General features: G+C 37.3%; 3 non-coding genes and 1 pseudogene across 3 annotated transcripts; 3 read left to right on the top strand and 1 right to left on the bottom strand.

The window, feature by feature from the left end:
* Positions 1 to 401: 401 nt before the first annotated feature.
* Positions 402 to 526, top strand: LOC144374407 (U6atac minor spliceosomal RNA). Its single transcript, XR_013433813.1, has one exon. It is a non-coding gene; the product is annotated as a U6atac minor spliceosomal RNA (small nuclear RNA).
* Positions 527 to 3,322: 2,796 nt separating this feature from the next.
* Trnaa-agc (transfer RNA alanine (anticodon AGC)) lies at positions 3,323 to 3,395 on the top strand. The gene has a single exon. It is a non-coding gene; the product is annotated as a tRNA-Ala (tRNA).
* A 3,359-nt stretch (positions 3,396 to 6,754) lies between these two features.
* On the bottom strand, positions 6,755 to 6,861 carry LOC144374406 (U6 spliceosomal RNA). Its single transcript, XR_013433812.1, has one exon. It is a non-coding gene; the product is annotated as a U6 spliceosomal RNA (small nuclear RNA).
* Positions 6,862 to 9,442: 2,581 nt separating this feature from the next.
* Positions 9,443 to 11,462, top strand: LOC144374403 (zinc finger protein 385B pseudogene; annotated as a pseudogene).
* The last annotated feature ends 2,046 nt before the right edge of the window (positions 11,463 to 13,508 follow it).

Raw genomic sequence — 13,508 nt, forward strand, 5'->3', positions numbered from 1 at the left:
TTTTCTCTTCTGCTATCATAGTTCTAGACTATAGATTTTTAGAAGGGAGTTATTGCAATGGACTTCCTTTCTTTTCTCTCCATTTTTTCTTTCTTCTCCTTTTCTTTCCCTCTTTTCCTCTGTTCAGGGCTTTGTAGGCCTTGTACGTGCTAAAGCAATAGATTTTAAAAAACCTCTACTACCTTTCCAGTTTCCTGTGAAAAATTTTTAAGAGAAAGAGTATTTGCAAATGAGATAATTAAAAAAAAGTTGATGGCTGGGGTTGCGGCTCAGTAATAGAGCACTTGCCTAGTGCATGTGAGGCTTCAATTCTCAGCACCACATAAAAATAAATAAATACATAAATAAAGATATTGTGTCCATCTACAACCAAAAATTTTTAAAAAAGCAATTGAGTGATAGTGTTGAATGACAGGATAAAAGGTTATAACTCCCTTGACAAGGATGGAAGAGCCATTGGGCCAGACAGTAGGCATTAGATTAAGACATTGCCACTTTCTTCTATGACATCTAACCATCATTTTTTTTCAGAAAAATAGAAGGGACATTGGAAGAGTAGAAGTGTGCTTTGTAGGTAGGGGGACATATTGGGGAGGAAAGAGGCAAGGGGAAGGGGAAGAACTGGGGAATGTAGTTAACCAAATTATTCTAGGAACATTTATGAATATATCACAGTGCATTCCAATTTATATGTAACTATAATGGATCAAGTGAAAAATAAGTTCATAGAAGGAAGACCAATAGAAAAGAGGAAGGGAACCAGAGAGAAAGCAAAGGAAAGGGAAGAGGTAAGGAGTATTAGGATTGAAATGGAGAAAACTATGTTACTTCTTTTATGAATATGTCAGAATGAACTCTCCTTTTATGTACAACTATAATGCAATGAAAAACAAACTTTAAAAAATCAAGGATAAAACAAATTCAAGAATTGAAAATTCATGCAGTCGCTCCGGAGGCTGAGACAGGAGAATTGCAAATTCAAAGAAGCCTCAGCAACTTAGTGAGACTATGCTTCAAAATAAAAAATATAAAAAGGGCTGGGGATGTGCTCAGTGGTTAAGTGCCCCTGGGTTCAATCTGTAGTACCAAAAGAAAGGAAAAAGAAAATTTACCCCTTTGGAATCATATCACTCAATATAAAGGTAAGTCTAAAAATGTTGCTGTCAAATTAATATATTTATTCATTTATTTGATGGTACCCTCCTAATGAATGTTCTATTCATTAATAAGATTCATTTGCCTGTGTGTGTGTGTATGTGTGTGTGTGGTACTGACATTGAACAGGGCCTTAAGCTCACTAGACAAGCATTCTACCACTGAGCTACACCTGCACTGTGTTTAGCCTTAGATTTTAATTTTTTAAAAAGCCAGCTACTTATTCTACCTTTTAAAAGTCTTGGTATAATAAAAAACATTTGTAATCTGAATAAAGCTGTCCAAGGCTGCAAAATGACTTCACATATTATAAAATTTCTCTATTTAATGTGTACAATTCAGTTGTTTTATTATAATCACAGGGTAGTACAACTCTCACTATAGTAAATTTTAAACATTTTAATTACTCCAAAAAAAAACTCCATATTTTTTACCTGTCATCTCACAATTTTCCATTTCCCATCAGCCTTAGGCAACTGCTAATCTACTTTCTGTCTCTATAAATTTGCTACAGTGGTATTTCATATAAATTAAATCATATAATATGTGGTCTTTTGTGACTGGTTTTTTATCTGTGCAAAATATTTCAAGGCTCATCCATGTTGTAATGTGAATCAGTAATCCATTCCTTTTTATGGCTGAATAATATTCCATTGTATATATGCCACATTTTATCATCAACTGATATATTTTATGAGTTGAAGGACATTTGGTTACTTTCACTTTTTGCCTGTTATGAATATGATGTTCTGAATAATTATGTACCAGTTATTGTGTGTGTGTGTGTATTTGTATATTTATGTATACATATTTTTTGTTGTTGTTGTTTTGGGTACTGGAGATTGAACCCAGTGGTGCTTAACTACTTAGCCATATCCCCAGCCTTTTATATGTTTTATTTTGAAGCAGCATCTCACTAAGTCCTCAGGGCCTCACTAAATTGCTGAGGTTGGTCTTGAAATTTCTATCCTCCTGCCTCAGCCTCCTGAGTCACTAGGATTACAGGTGCACTCCACCATGCCCAGCTGGATACATGTTTTAATCTTTTGAGTATATCCCTAGGAGTGGAAGTGCTGACTCAAATAGTAACTTTATATTTAACTTTTTAAGGCACTGCAAGACTGTCTTCTAGTCTCGTTTTTATTTTTTGCACACATGCATGTGTACACATATCTCCTTTTCAGTCATCTATTTATATATTCATTTCTGCCTTGGCTATTTTTTGCTGTTCTTGGTACCTCTCAAACTTTTCCCATCATTACCCTTTTCAGGGTAGACTGCATCATATCTTAGTAATGACTCTCTTCCCCTCCTCCCTGCCTCTCTTCTTTCTCTCTCTCTCTGTTAGTACATCTTTATTCTTTCTCTAAATATTGTTAAGCAATTGATAACTTAAATTCTAATTATCTACAATCAACTATCAAAGGAAATTCTTTTTGATGCTTTGTATTTATTAATATTTTCCCAGCCCATGAGATTTTTACAACCCAAAAAATCATATCTATTTAGATTATAAACATCCAGTGTCATATAGCTAAAAGAAGCAGCATTATAGCCAGTGAATTCTGAAGCATGATCTAAGTAGTTTAAATAGCATAAGCAATAAAGTATCTTCTGTTTGCTTTCCAAGTTCTCATTAATCAATATTATAGGCTTGGCTTCTCAATTTATCTAGAGGAAAATAAGCTCTGAAGTCAGGTGTTCCTGTTCTGAATAGATTCTACTAGTCACAGGGATAAAATACAGGACCACATCTACAAAATGAGTGGAAAATTTACTAGGTATTTTCTCTTTGATCTTTTATGTATCTAAAAAGTACATCTGTCTTCATAGTTATCTGCTTATTTTTATCAAGAGTGAATCTTTGGATAATCCTTTAATATTGGCAAATAATAATAATATTAAGTTTGATAAATAGTCTTTACATGTGTGTAAAATTGTTGTTACAGTATGACAGCATAAAACATCAAATATTTCATTCAGGCACAGAAATTATAAAGTATTTCAGATCATGGGGCTTGGGATGTGACTTAGTGGTAGAGAGCTTTCCTAGCACATGTGAGGCACTGGGTTTGATCCTCAGCCACATAAAATAAATAATTAAATGAAGTTGCAAAAAAAAATATTGCAGATCATTAACTATCAATAAAAGCTGCCATTTCTTGGCTGGGGCTATAGCTCAGTGGTAGAGCACTTGCCTAGCAAGCATGAGGCCCTGAGTTCAATCCTCAGCACCACATAAAAATAAATAAGATAAAAGCTGCCATTTCTGTTGAATGCCAGACTTGTGTTAGACACTTTATATTCATTATGTCTTCCGTTCAAACAGTACTGAATGATGGATATAATTAGCCAATTTCCAAAACATTTAATTTATGAAATAACTTTTTAATTATATGCATTACTATTCCTCACATTTGGGGGGGTGGGTATCAGGGATTGAAGTCAGGGATGTTTAACCACTGAACCGCACCCCCACCTCTTTAAAGAATTTTTTTTAATTTTTTTTTTATTTTGAGACAGTGTGTCACTAAATTTCTGAGGCTGACCTTGAACTTGCAGTCCTCCTGCCTCAGCCTCCCGAGTCAGTGGGATTACCAACCTATGCCACCATACCCAGCTACACATTTTCTTCATTCTTAATTGGAATTTTTATGTTTGTGTAAGAAATGGCTAAAGTATAGCTATAAATAAATTTCTTTCCTTAATACTTTCCATCAGATGGGTTATTTTAAAAACCTGATTTAATCATTATAAGTTCATCTCTAGTTCTTTCTTATACAGCTCACAGAATTTTACTTAAGTAAGAATTTTATATATCAATCATAACTATCCCAGGTTTTTATAAAAATTATCCTAAGCAAGCATGTGATAATCATGTCTACCAGTGACAAGTTACAACTACTCTTTCTTTCCCATTTACTCTATTCTTTTCCCAAAGAGGAATTTGTTTACACCCTTTGTCTGATATCCACAATTCTCTGTCTCTGTCATTGGAACTCATGGCTTTCTACCTCAGTATGTTCTCATACCTATAATGTCTTTTTCCCTACCCCACTACTGTCAATTCTAGTCAAAGAATCCATAGAAATTTAAATGGACTTCTTCGAGTATTCTAATTTCCATTATTGATACTTTCTTCCTTTCTTTTTCTTTTGTTTTTGATTATTTTCTTTACCTCTTTCTTCATTTCAAATTATTTCAAATTAGAGAGAAAAATGGCTTTTGTTTTGTTTGTGAAAAAAAGGGCTTTAATCTTTTTGTTGGTTGGTTGGTTGGTTGATTGTTTGGTTGGTACTGGGGATTGAATCCAGGGGTTTTTACCACTGAGCTGTATTGTCAGACCTTTTTATTTTTAATTTTGAGTCAGGGTCTTGTTAAGTTGCTGAGTATTTTTGCTGAGGTTGCTGAGGCGACCTTGAACTTGGGATATACTTGCTTCAGCCTCTGGAGTTGCTGGGATTATAGGATAGTGCTACTAAGCCCAGCAAGGGCTTGTCCAATGAGCATATAAAGAGACTCAGAGGAAAAAGGAAAGTCAATTTTATATCTTGTTATGAATTAATTTATTTCAATCATTAAGTTTACATTCAGCAAAATTCTGGAAAAATTTCCAGAACCCACCAACCAGAACAAATGTTAATATTTGACTTTATTTATTTCCATAGTTGCAATCATCCTACGTAGTGGATGGTGTATCTTGCTTTCCTCTATTTATTTTATAAGCATTTCCCCCATACTACTACTCTGAAAATATAAGAGGGATTTAGCAATGACATTTTGATGGCTGGCTACTTAATGTTGGATGTGCCATTATCAATATCCTGTACATGGACACTTTGTTTCCAATTTTTACATTTCAATAAGTAATGTTGCATTTGACTTTTGAAAAGTCAAACTTCGTATATTATTTTTTTAGGGTAGATTTCCTAAAAGGGTTATAAAAATATGACCATTTTCTAGTCCTACCAGGGACAAAAAAAAAAACAGACTTGAATTTTGATAGATTGTTGAATCTTTAGAATGTAATTTTTTTTGAATAAACAGATTTGAAAATAAAACTGGGTCACTCTTTTCCAAACTCCAAGAAAATAATATAAAGGAGAACTTTTACATTGCCAAATATTTTGATATAACGAAGTGTTATATTTTTTAATGGCATTTTAGTTGAGCAGCAAGTAGAAAAGTTAATGGAGTTTGGCCTGTTTTTAGTGAATACTAAATTTTTGATAGTACTGTTTTGAATACTGTGAACCCCAGTGTGTATACATAGGAGGTGGAGAAGGGTATAGAGTGTCAAGGACAATGACAAACTGATGTTCATTTAAGCCAAGTGATTTAGAGGAACTCAGGTTTGAAAAGAACCATGTGATCATTAATTTTTAGGTAGGAGGTCCAGGATAGCCCACCTGCATAAACAGGTCAGTATGTCACATAAGTGTTTTCCAAATTACTTAAAAATGAGTTTCCTGGGGCTGGGGTTCTGGCTCAGAGGTAGAGAGCTTGCCTGGCATGTGTGAGGCTCTGGGTTCGATCCTCAGCACCACATAAAGTAAAATGAAGACATTGTGTCCACCTATAACTAAAAAATAAATATTAAAAAAAGTTTCCTAAGCTGTAAAATAAAAATGGAGCTGGGTGTGGTGGCTCACACCTGTAATCCCAGTGGCGCTGGAAGCTGAGGCAGGAGGATTGTGAGTTCAAAGTCAACTCAGCAACTTAGTGATACTCTAAGTAACTCAGTAAGACACTATCTCAAAATAAAAAGTGCTGGCCCAGTGGTTAAGGGCCTCTAGGTTCAATCCCTAGTAAGCCACCTGCTCCTCAAATGGATTGCCTTATGACAGTGCTTTCATTCACACTGGACACATGAATAAGGAGAACTTGAATTCACCTTTATCAAAAAATTTTGTGATATGATTCTCCAAGGCTGTCTTTTATTCATTCATTGGACAATTTATGTATGACAGATGTTGGGAATCTAGTGGTCAAACAAAAAATCTATCATAATAGGCTTACATTCTGGCAGGAGATGGAATAAAACAATCACAGATGGTAGTAAAAAGGAAGGAATGGTATGAAATATGGCATGCAAGAGGACAAAAGGTAACATTCTTTTTAAAGGTTATCAGGAGCCCTTAAGATTTACTTTTTGTCGTCTTTTTTTTTTTTTTTTGTAACAGACATTGAACCCTGGGTTGCTTTACCACTGAGCCACATCCTCAGCCATTTTTATGTTTTATTTAGATACAGGGTCTTGCTCAGTTATTTAGTACCTTGCTAATTTGAACTTGCTGACTTTGAACTCGTGATCCTACTGCCTCAGCCTCCTGAGCTGCTGGGATTACATGTATGTGCCACCATACCCAGCCACATTTACATCTTAAATAACCTGTTAGTTGTCTCAGAAACTCCTCAAACTTGGTTAATTTGAGATTGAACTCTTCATCTCCTTACCTAAAACCTGCTTCTGTGACCATGATCTCCCCCTCAACAGCTAAATTCTCATTTTGCTTAAGACATAAGCATATCATCACTTACAATTCCGGCCTTCTCACTCACTATGCTTAATACATCACCAGATCTCAATAATTTTTTTAAAAACATGGAATGCTTCACAAATTCACATGTCATTCTTACACTTGGGCTGTGCTAATCTTCTCTGTGTAACTCCAATTTTAGTGTATATGCCGCCGAAGTGGGCACAAGTCTCAATATCTTACCAAATCCTTCCATGTGTCTTTATTATTACTGTTACTACCCTACTCCAGTTCACCATGCTCATTTGCAGTACAGATGATTCTTGACTTAACAATGTTTCATCTTAAACTTTTTTGACTTTATGATGGTACAAGCAAGAGTGCTACACATTCAGTAAGCACCGTACTTCAAATTTTGCATTTTAGTCTTTTCCCAGGTGAGGAATAGCCATAGGATAGTCTCTCTCCATGTTGGGTAGTGGCTGTGAACTGCTGCTCCTGGTCAGCTTCAGTTGAGCCTCATGCTACTAAGAGGAAACACAACCATGTCTCTACAGTGTACCCTGTTGCTAAGCTAGGATGTTCGGTAGGTTAGGTATATTCATACATTTCTGACTTATGATGTTTTCAATTTAAGATGACTTTATCAGGATAAAACTCCCATCATAGGTGAAGAAGTAAAAATATAGCTGTGGATGGTAGGCTCAGCCTGGGTAGGAATCCAGCTATGTCACAACTTGTATAACACTGGTAAGTCACTTGTTTGTTTGTTTGTTTTTGCCTCAGTTTCTGTTTCTGCAAAATAAGAACAATAATACTGTTTATCTCATAGAGTAGCTCTGGATTTGCTGTTTTCTACACACAAAATCAAATGACATATATTAAAATTTGACACCTTACTAAAAACTCTTCAGCTGGTTACCTTAGATAAAGACCAACTCCTCAACACAATTCTCAAGGTCCTACATAACCTGGCCCCTGCCTTCTGGTATCTGTGGCTATGTGGTAGTATCCTTAGATGTCCAATAAAATCGAATTTACCTTATGGGGATATTGTAAAGTTTGAATTAAAACACATGAAATGCTCTTCTTAGTACATGTTCAATAAATATTAACTATAAAATAATTGTTATTACTTTTTGTGTCAGCAATATTGGGTTTCTTTCATCATATTTTTCTTCCTCTGAGTATTTGAACTCTGCTTTAAAACTCCATTCTGCCCTCTTTCTTTTTAAAAAAATTAAGGAAGAATTAATTTTTAATTAATGTTGCAGCATTAATTTGGATATTGCCAAATACTAAGAACCATTTTATTTAAATTGTCTTGTTTTCCCTAGTAAATTTATATGTATTGGCTAAATTTGAATGCAGTCAGCTTATTGGTCATATTAAACATTATGAGTTCATGGGAAAGTCTGGATTAGCTGGTTCAAACCAGTCCTACTCTCCTACTCTTGTTATTTTATGTCCTGCTGCTGAGGGCAAATCTGGAAAAGGAGATAACAGAGATAATGGTAGAATTGTCCATTTTAGAGAACAAGAATAAGTACTATACTTAACACATATTGAACAATAATAGTACCCTATGGAGAGCCTGTAGAATAGAGTTGTAGTACATTCAAAATATATTAAATCCTGTTTTAAAAAAATCTAAGTAAAGCATGTGTCTTCAAAAACTTAAAGAGACATTAACTTCATGTTTCTTTGTTTTCTGGCACAAAGTCCAGATATTTTTCCCCTGTCAGGTTTGTAAAAAAAATAATGTGCAAAAGTATATCACATTTTAATTCTTTTGAGAAGCAGTCTAACAGGAGTTTGGGGAGGTGGTGCTGTTCTGAATAATTCACACCTAACCGAAGATTGTGTGTCTTCTGCTGAGAAAGTGGCTATACCTAGAAGCCAGTGTATTTCAGTTTTCTTGGCAGGAATAGCCAGTGTTCAAAAATGTTCTTACACACACACACAGACACCCGCGCGCGCGCGCACACACACACACACACACACACACACAGTTATTTTTAGAGAATGAAGGTTATATAATTGTTTGAAATTCAGTTCTTAGCTTAGAAATTGGGACACTTTAGTTATTAAAAAAAACAATATTTTTTTTAATAACTAAAGTAGGGAGAGCCGGCGCCTGCTCTCCCTAGCTGTGCACGCGCGCATGGCAAGGCGGGATTTAAGGCAGCGCTGCTGCGGGAGGCTCTGCAGTGTCAACCAGCCCCGAACAGTCCCGCCTCATCGCTTTAGTGTGTGTGCCTTGCAAGTCTCTCCTTGGTCAACCGTCACCACCATCAGCGCGCGGGAGTGGCGTTGGAGCGTCTAAACCCGGGGGTCCTCGGCCAGACGAGGGAGCCGGCAGATGGCTGGTGCGGGCAGGGCGCGCCTGGCGGGCTCCGGGCACACGCGACTCACCTGGGCGAGGCCAGGCGCCCAGGCACTCAGCGCCGGGCCGCGGCCGGGCGTCTGAGCCCCACGCCCGAAAGAGTTGGACAGTTCTGGGGCCGCGCTGCACCCAGCTGTCGCAGTCGCCACCCCCGCCGCTGTCAAGGTAGCCACCGTCCGGGGGTGCAGCAGATCGCGGGAGAGCGTCTGCGCGGAGCTTCAGTGCAGCCCTGGCGGGACCCAGGCAACCGCCAGAGCGCGAGCAACAAATCCCAGGCTGGAGGAGCCACTGCCCTACGCGCCTGCGGCCGGCGCGCCGAGATGGTCTACGGTTCAAGTTCATCGAAGATTAAATTGATGTTTATGGGCTGATCTGGAAACCTAAAAGCAATTTGTTTTTCTAAATCTATAAAAAAAAAATATGCACAATTTCCCATCAACCGACTTAAAAAAGGGGTTTTAGAACACAACCCAATGTATGAAGTACCATCTTGAAGATGGAATTATGAATATGGCAGCTTTTCTACGGGGCTTTGAAGAAAGGGGCATTAAGACCCACAGGCCTGAGGACCAGTTAAGTAAAGAGAAAAAGAAAATTCTGTTCTCCTTCTGTGAGGTGTGCAACATCCAGCTGAACTCTGCAGCCCAGGCCCAGGTCCATTACAACGGCAAATCCCATCGCAAACGAGTGAAGCAGCTGAGCGATGGGCAGCCCCCGCTTCCAGCCCAGAGCTTGGGGACACTGCTGGCCAGCCCCAGCCCCAACACCAGCACAGGCAGTACATGCCATACTATTACCCTTCCTGCTCTTGTGCGCACTCCTACTCTGATGATGCAGCCTTCACTGGATATCAAACCATTTATGTCTTTTCCAGTGGACGGTAGTTCGGCTGTTGGGCTCTTTCCAAATTTTAACACAATGGATCCTGTGCAAAAAGCAGTCATTAACCACACATTTGGAGTATCCATTCCCCCAAAGAAGAAACAAGTTATTTCTTGTAATGTCTGTCAGCTTCGCTTTAACTCAGATAGCCAGGCCGAGGCCCACTACAAAGGAAGTAAACATGCCAAGAAGGTCAAAGCACTAGAGGCAACGAAAAATAAACCCAAAATGGTTTCTTCCAAGGACAGCGCAAAGGCTAATCCCAGCTGCTCCATCACTCCAATCACAGGCAACAGTTCTGACAAATCAGAAGATAAAGGAAAGCTGAAAGCCAATAGTTTCAGTCAGCCATCATGCTCTGAAAGTGGCTCATTTCTCCTCAAATCTGGCACAACTGCCCTGCCACCTGGGACAGCCAAAAGCACAAATGGAGCACCAGGGTCTGTTGCTGAATCCGAAGAAGAGAAATCCAAAAAATTGCTTTATTGTTCACTATGCAATGTGGCTGTGAACTCCCTGTCACAGCTAGAGGCACACAACACAGGATCTAAACACAAGACCATGGTTGAGGCTCGTAATGGAGCTGGTCCAATTAAGTCCTATCCTAGACCTGGATCAAGATTAAAGATGCAGAATGGCAATAAGGGGTCAGGACTACAGAACAAGACATTTCATTGTGAAATCTGTGATGTTCATGTTAACTCGGAAATTCAACTCAAACAGCACATTTCTAGCCAGAGGCATAAAGACCAGTTGCAGGGAAGCCACTGAAGCCGAAATACAGCCCTTACAACAAACTCCAGCGGAGCCCAAGCATTTTAACAGCAAAACTTGCATTCCAGAAAGATATGATGAAACCTTTGGCCCCAGCCTTCCTGTCTTCACCCCTGGCAGCAGCAGCGGCTGTGTCCTCTGCACTGTCACTGCCATCCTGGCCATCTGCCTAGCTCTTCCAGGCTCCAGCCATCCCTCCAGCTCTCCTGAGGCCAGGGCATAGGCCCATTTGTGCCACTCCGGCCTCCATCCTGTTTGCCCCATACTGACATCTGCGAGTCCCAAGACCAGCCAGGCCAGTAGGAAAGTCGAGAAGCCAAGCCAAAAGGATTTCAGCAACTTGAGCATTTTGTGTTACAGTAAGTATCCCACCTACCCACAAAATGCAGCCTACCACCTGAAACCCCAGCTTCAGTGAAAAACAAATCACTAGATTCAAGAGTGCTTTTATGGACTGATCAAATCATTTTGGAATGTGAGCAGCACAGGTTCCCTCTTCCCTCCCCAACTCGACCCCATTTAATTGGTGTATCTGAGAAATCTGGGTTCTTGAAAATGTACAGTCAGAAAGTAAAGAAAAAGAAAACCAGTCTCTGTTTTCCCATGGGTATAATCTGTCTTAGAACAATATGGAATATTTTCCTGACAGACTTGAAAACTAGGATCTTCCTCAGATGTCTGTAAATAGCTCTGGAATCCAACCAGGCATATTCTAGTGTGGAAGAAAAATAGAACACAAGTGCTTACTTGTGAATACCATCTTACCAACGGATCACGTTTTCTTTTTGGTGTACTCTTGTCTACAGGGACTGTGTACTGTTTTAGACCCAAGTACTGTTGTATCCTGTGTAGTACTAGATTGTATCTCTTGTCTGAATTCAACATCTTTAGTTGCTGTGTAAATGTTATGAAGCAAAATAGCTTTGAATTTCTCGTTAAGAGAACAAAAGATAATGTATTTTCTTTATTTCATATTTTATTTGGAGATATTTAAACAAAATAGAAAGCCATATAACATAGCTATAATTACTACCTGTTTGCTATTTTTGTCTAACTTATTTTGTAGCTTCCTCACTGGTTTGAGTTGCTAAGCAAATATATACAAACACAAAAAGAGCTTCCTAAATTGCACATTTTGGCACCTCCTGTGCATTCTGCAAGAAGAAAATGAATCCATGTATTTCTACGTAATTATCTTCATTTTTAACCTGTTTTCATTTGTAATGATGCTTCATAATTTTGTGGCTCCCTAATGCAATAATGTACAGAAGATATAAAATTTATAATTGAACAATTTGTCTTTGTGTTCACTGAATATGTTGCAGGTCATGCTCCCATGCCCCCCTTTCGAAGTTGGTATCAACAAGACTAGAATATTTGTGATATCAGGGGCAAAAAGTATCATAAAACAATAAAATAGTGAATTCTTTTAGAGCATCTATATCTGCAATCTGTAAATGGTAAAATGTGTATTTTTTAAATGTACCTTTTCAATAAAAGCATCAAAAATAAAAAATAAATAAAATAAAATCACTTGAAAAACAATAACCACTCATTTTAATGAAACACACACACATACACACACACACACACACACATAAAAGCAGATGTATTGTCATTTTATAGAACTATAATGCTCATCCCACAACACATACACATATATAACAAAAAGTAGAAAATATTCCTATTATCAAAATAAACTTTTAGTATTTTACATTTTTCACTTTAATCTGGTTTTAACTCTGTGTTCTTAGGGAACACTATTTTTATATTATTTAGACTTCATTATAAAGGAAAAGACCAGGAAATCAACCACACTATGAGGTATTAAATGTTAGACTTAGGCATTAATTTTGTTTTGTTTATAAGATTATTTTAACTCTACTAAATTAAAATTCTGAATAGGGGAAAAGGGATGAGAAAGTAAAAAGAACAATAATCGAACCCCTCATATTTATCAGGGCCTGATTTTTTGTTTTTAATTTTTAGACAAATTGCTTAGGCAATTTTGAGACAAATTTGCTAAACTCTCCAGGCTGACCTCAAATCCTCCTGCCTCAGCCTCAGAAGTAGCTGGGATTACAGGAATGTGCCACCTTGCCCAGCTCAAGGCCTGCTTTTTATATGTATCATTTTAGCCAATATTCTGAATTGTATTAAAATATAGCCATTATTAGTATTTACCATATGCTAGGCACTATGCAAAGGGATTTACATTTCATCTTCCATATAATCTCACTGTTACTTTGTAGTGTAACTGATATTACCATATTAAAAACAAAATAATCAAGGATGAAAAAAATCTCATTTGCTCAAGTTTTCCAAATCTGGAAAATTAAGTAGAGAGTAAAATAAAGTTTAACTTGGCTAATTACAAATGCTATGTCATTTTTGGCATTAACTTTTAAAGGATATTTCCCTGGAATTCAAGAGACATTTTTGCTGTTATAACTGAGAATGTACATTGAGAGGAAGCTTCTGGGATGCCTATAATGTTGTATGTCATAATTTGAATAGTGGTTATATGGATATGTTGAATTTGTCAAAGTTCATTGGCTTTTTCTGTATATATGTTATATTCAATAAAATACTTTTAGTAATTCATAATTAATATAGAAAATGTGAAAAACAGAAAAGCACAAAGTGGGGCAGGGGAAACACCAGTAAGTTCACTACTAAAAAATGAATAATTTTAGAAGTTGATTCATTTAGGAGGAAATTTGGGAATGCATGTATCTTATTATCTTAAAGCAATTTGAGACAAAAGAACTACAAGGGAAGTTCTCCTATTTAAAAATATTTTTTTGTTACTAAAAAGAAATATAACCATA

The sequence above is a fragment of the Ictidomys tridecemlineatus genome, unplaced genomic scaffold (genome assembly GCF_052094955.1).
Source record: "Ictidomys tridecemlineatus isolate mIctTri1 unplaced genomic scaffold, mIctTri1.hap1 Scaffold_67, whole genome shotgun sequence".
NCBI lineage: Eukaryota > Metazoa > Chordata > Mammalia > Rodentia > Sciuridae > Ictidomys > Ictidomys tridecemlineatus.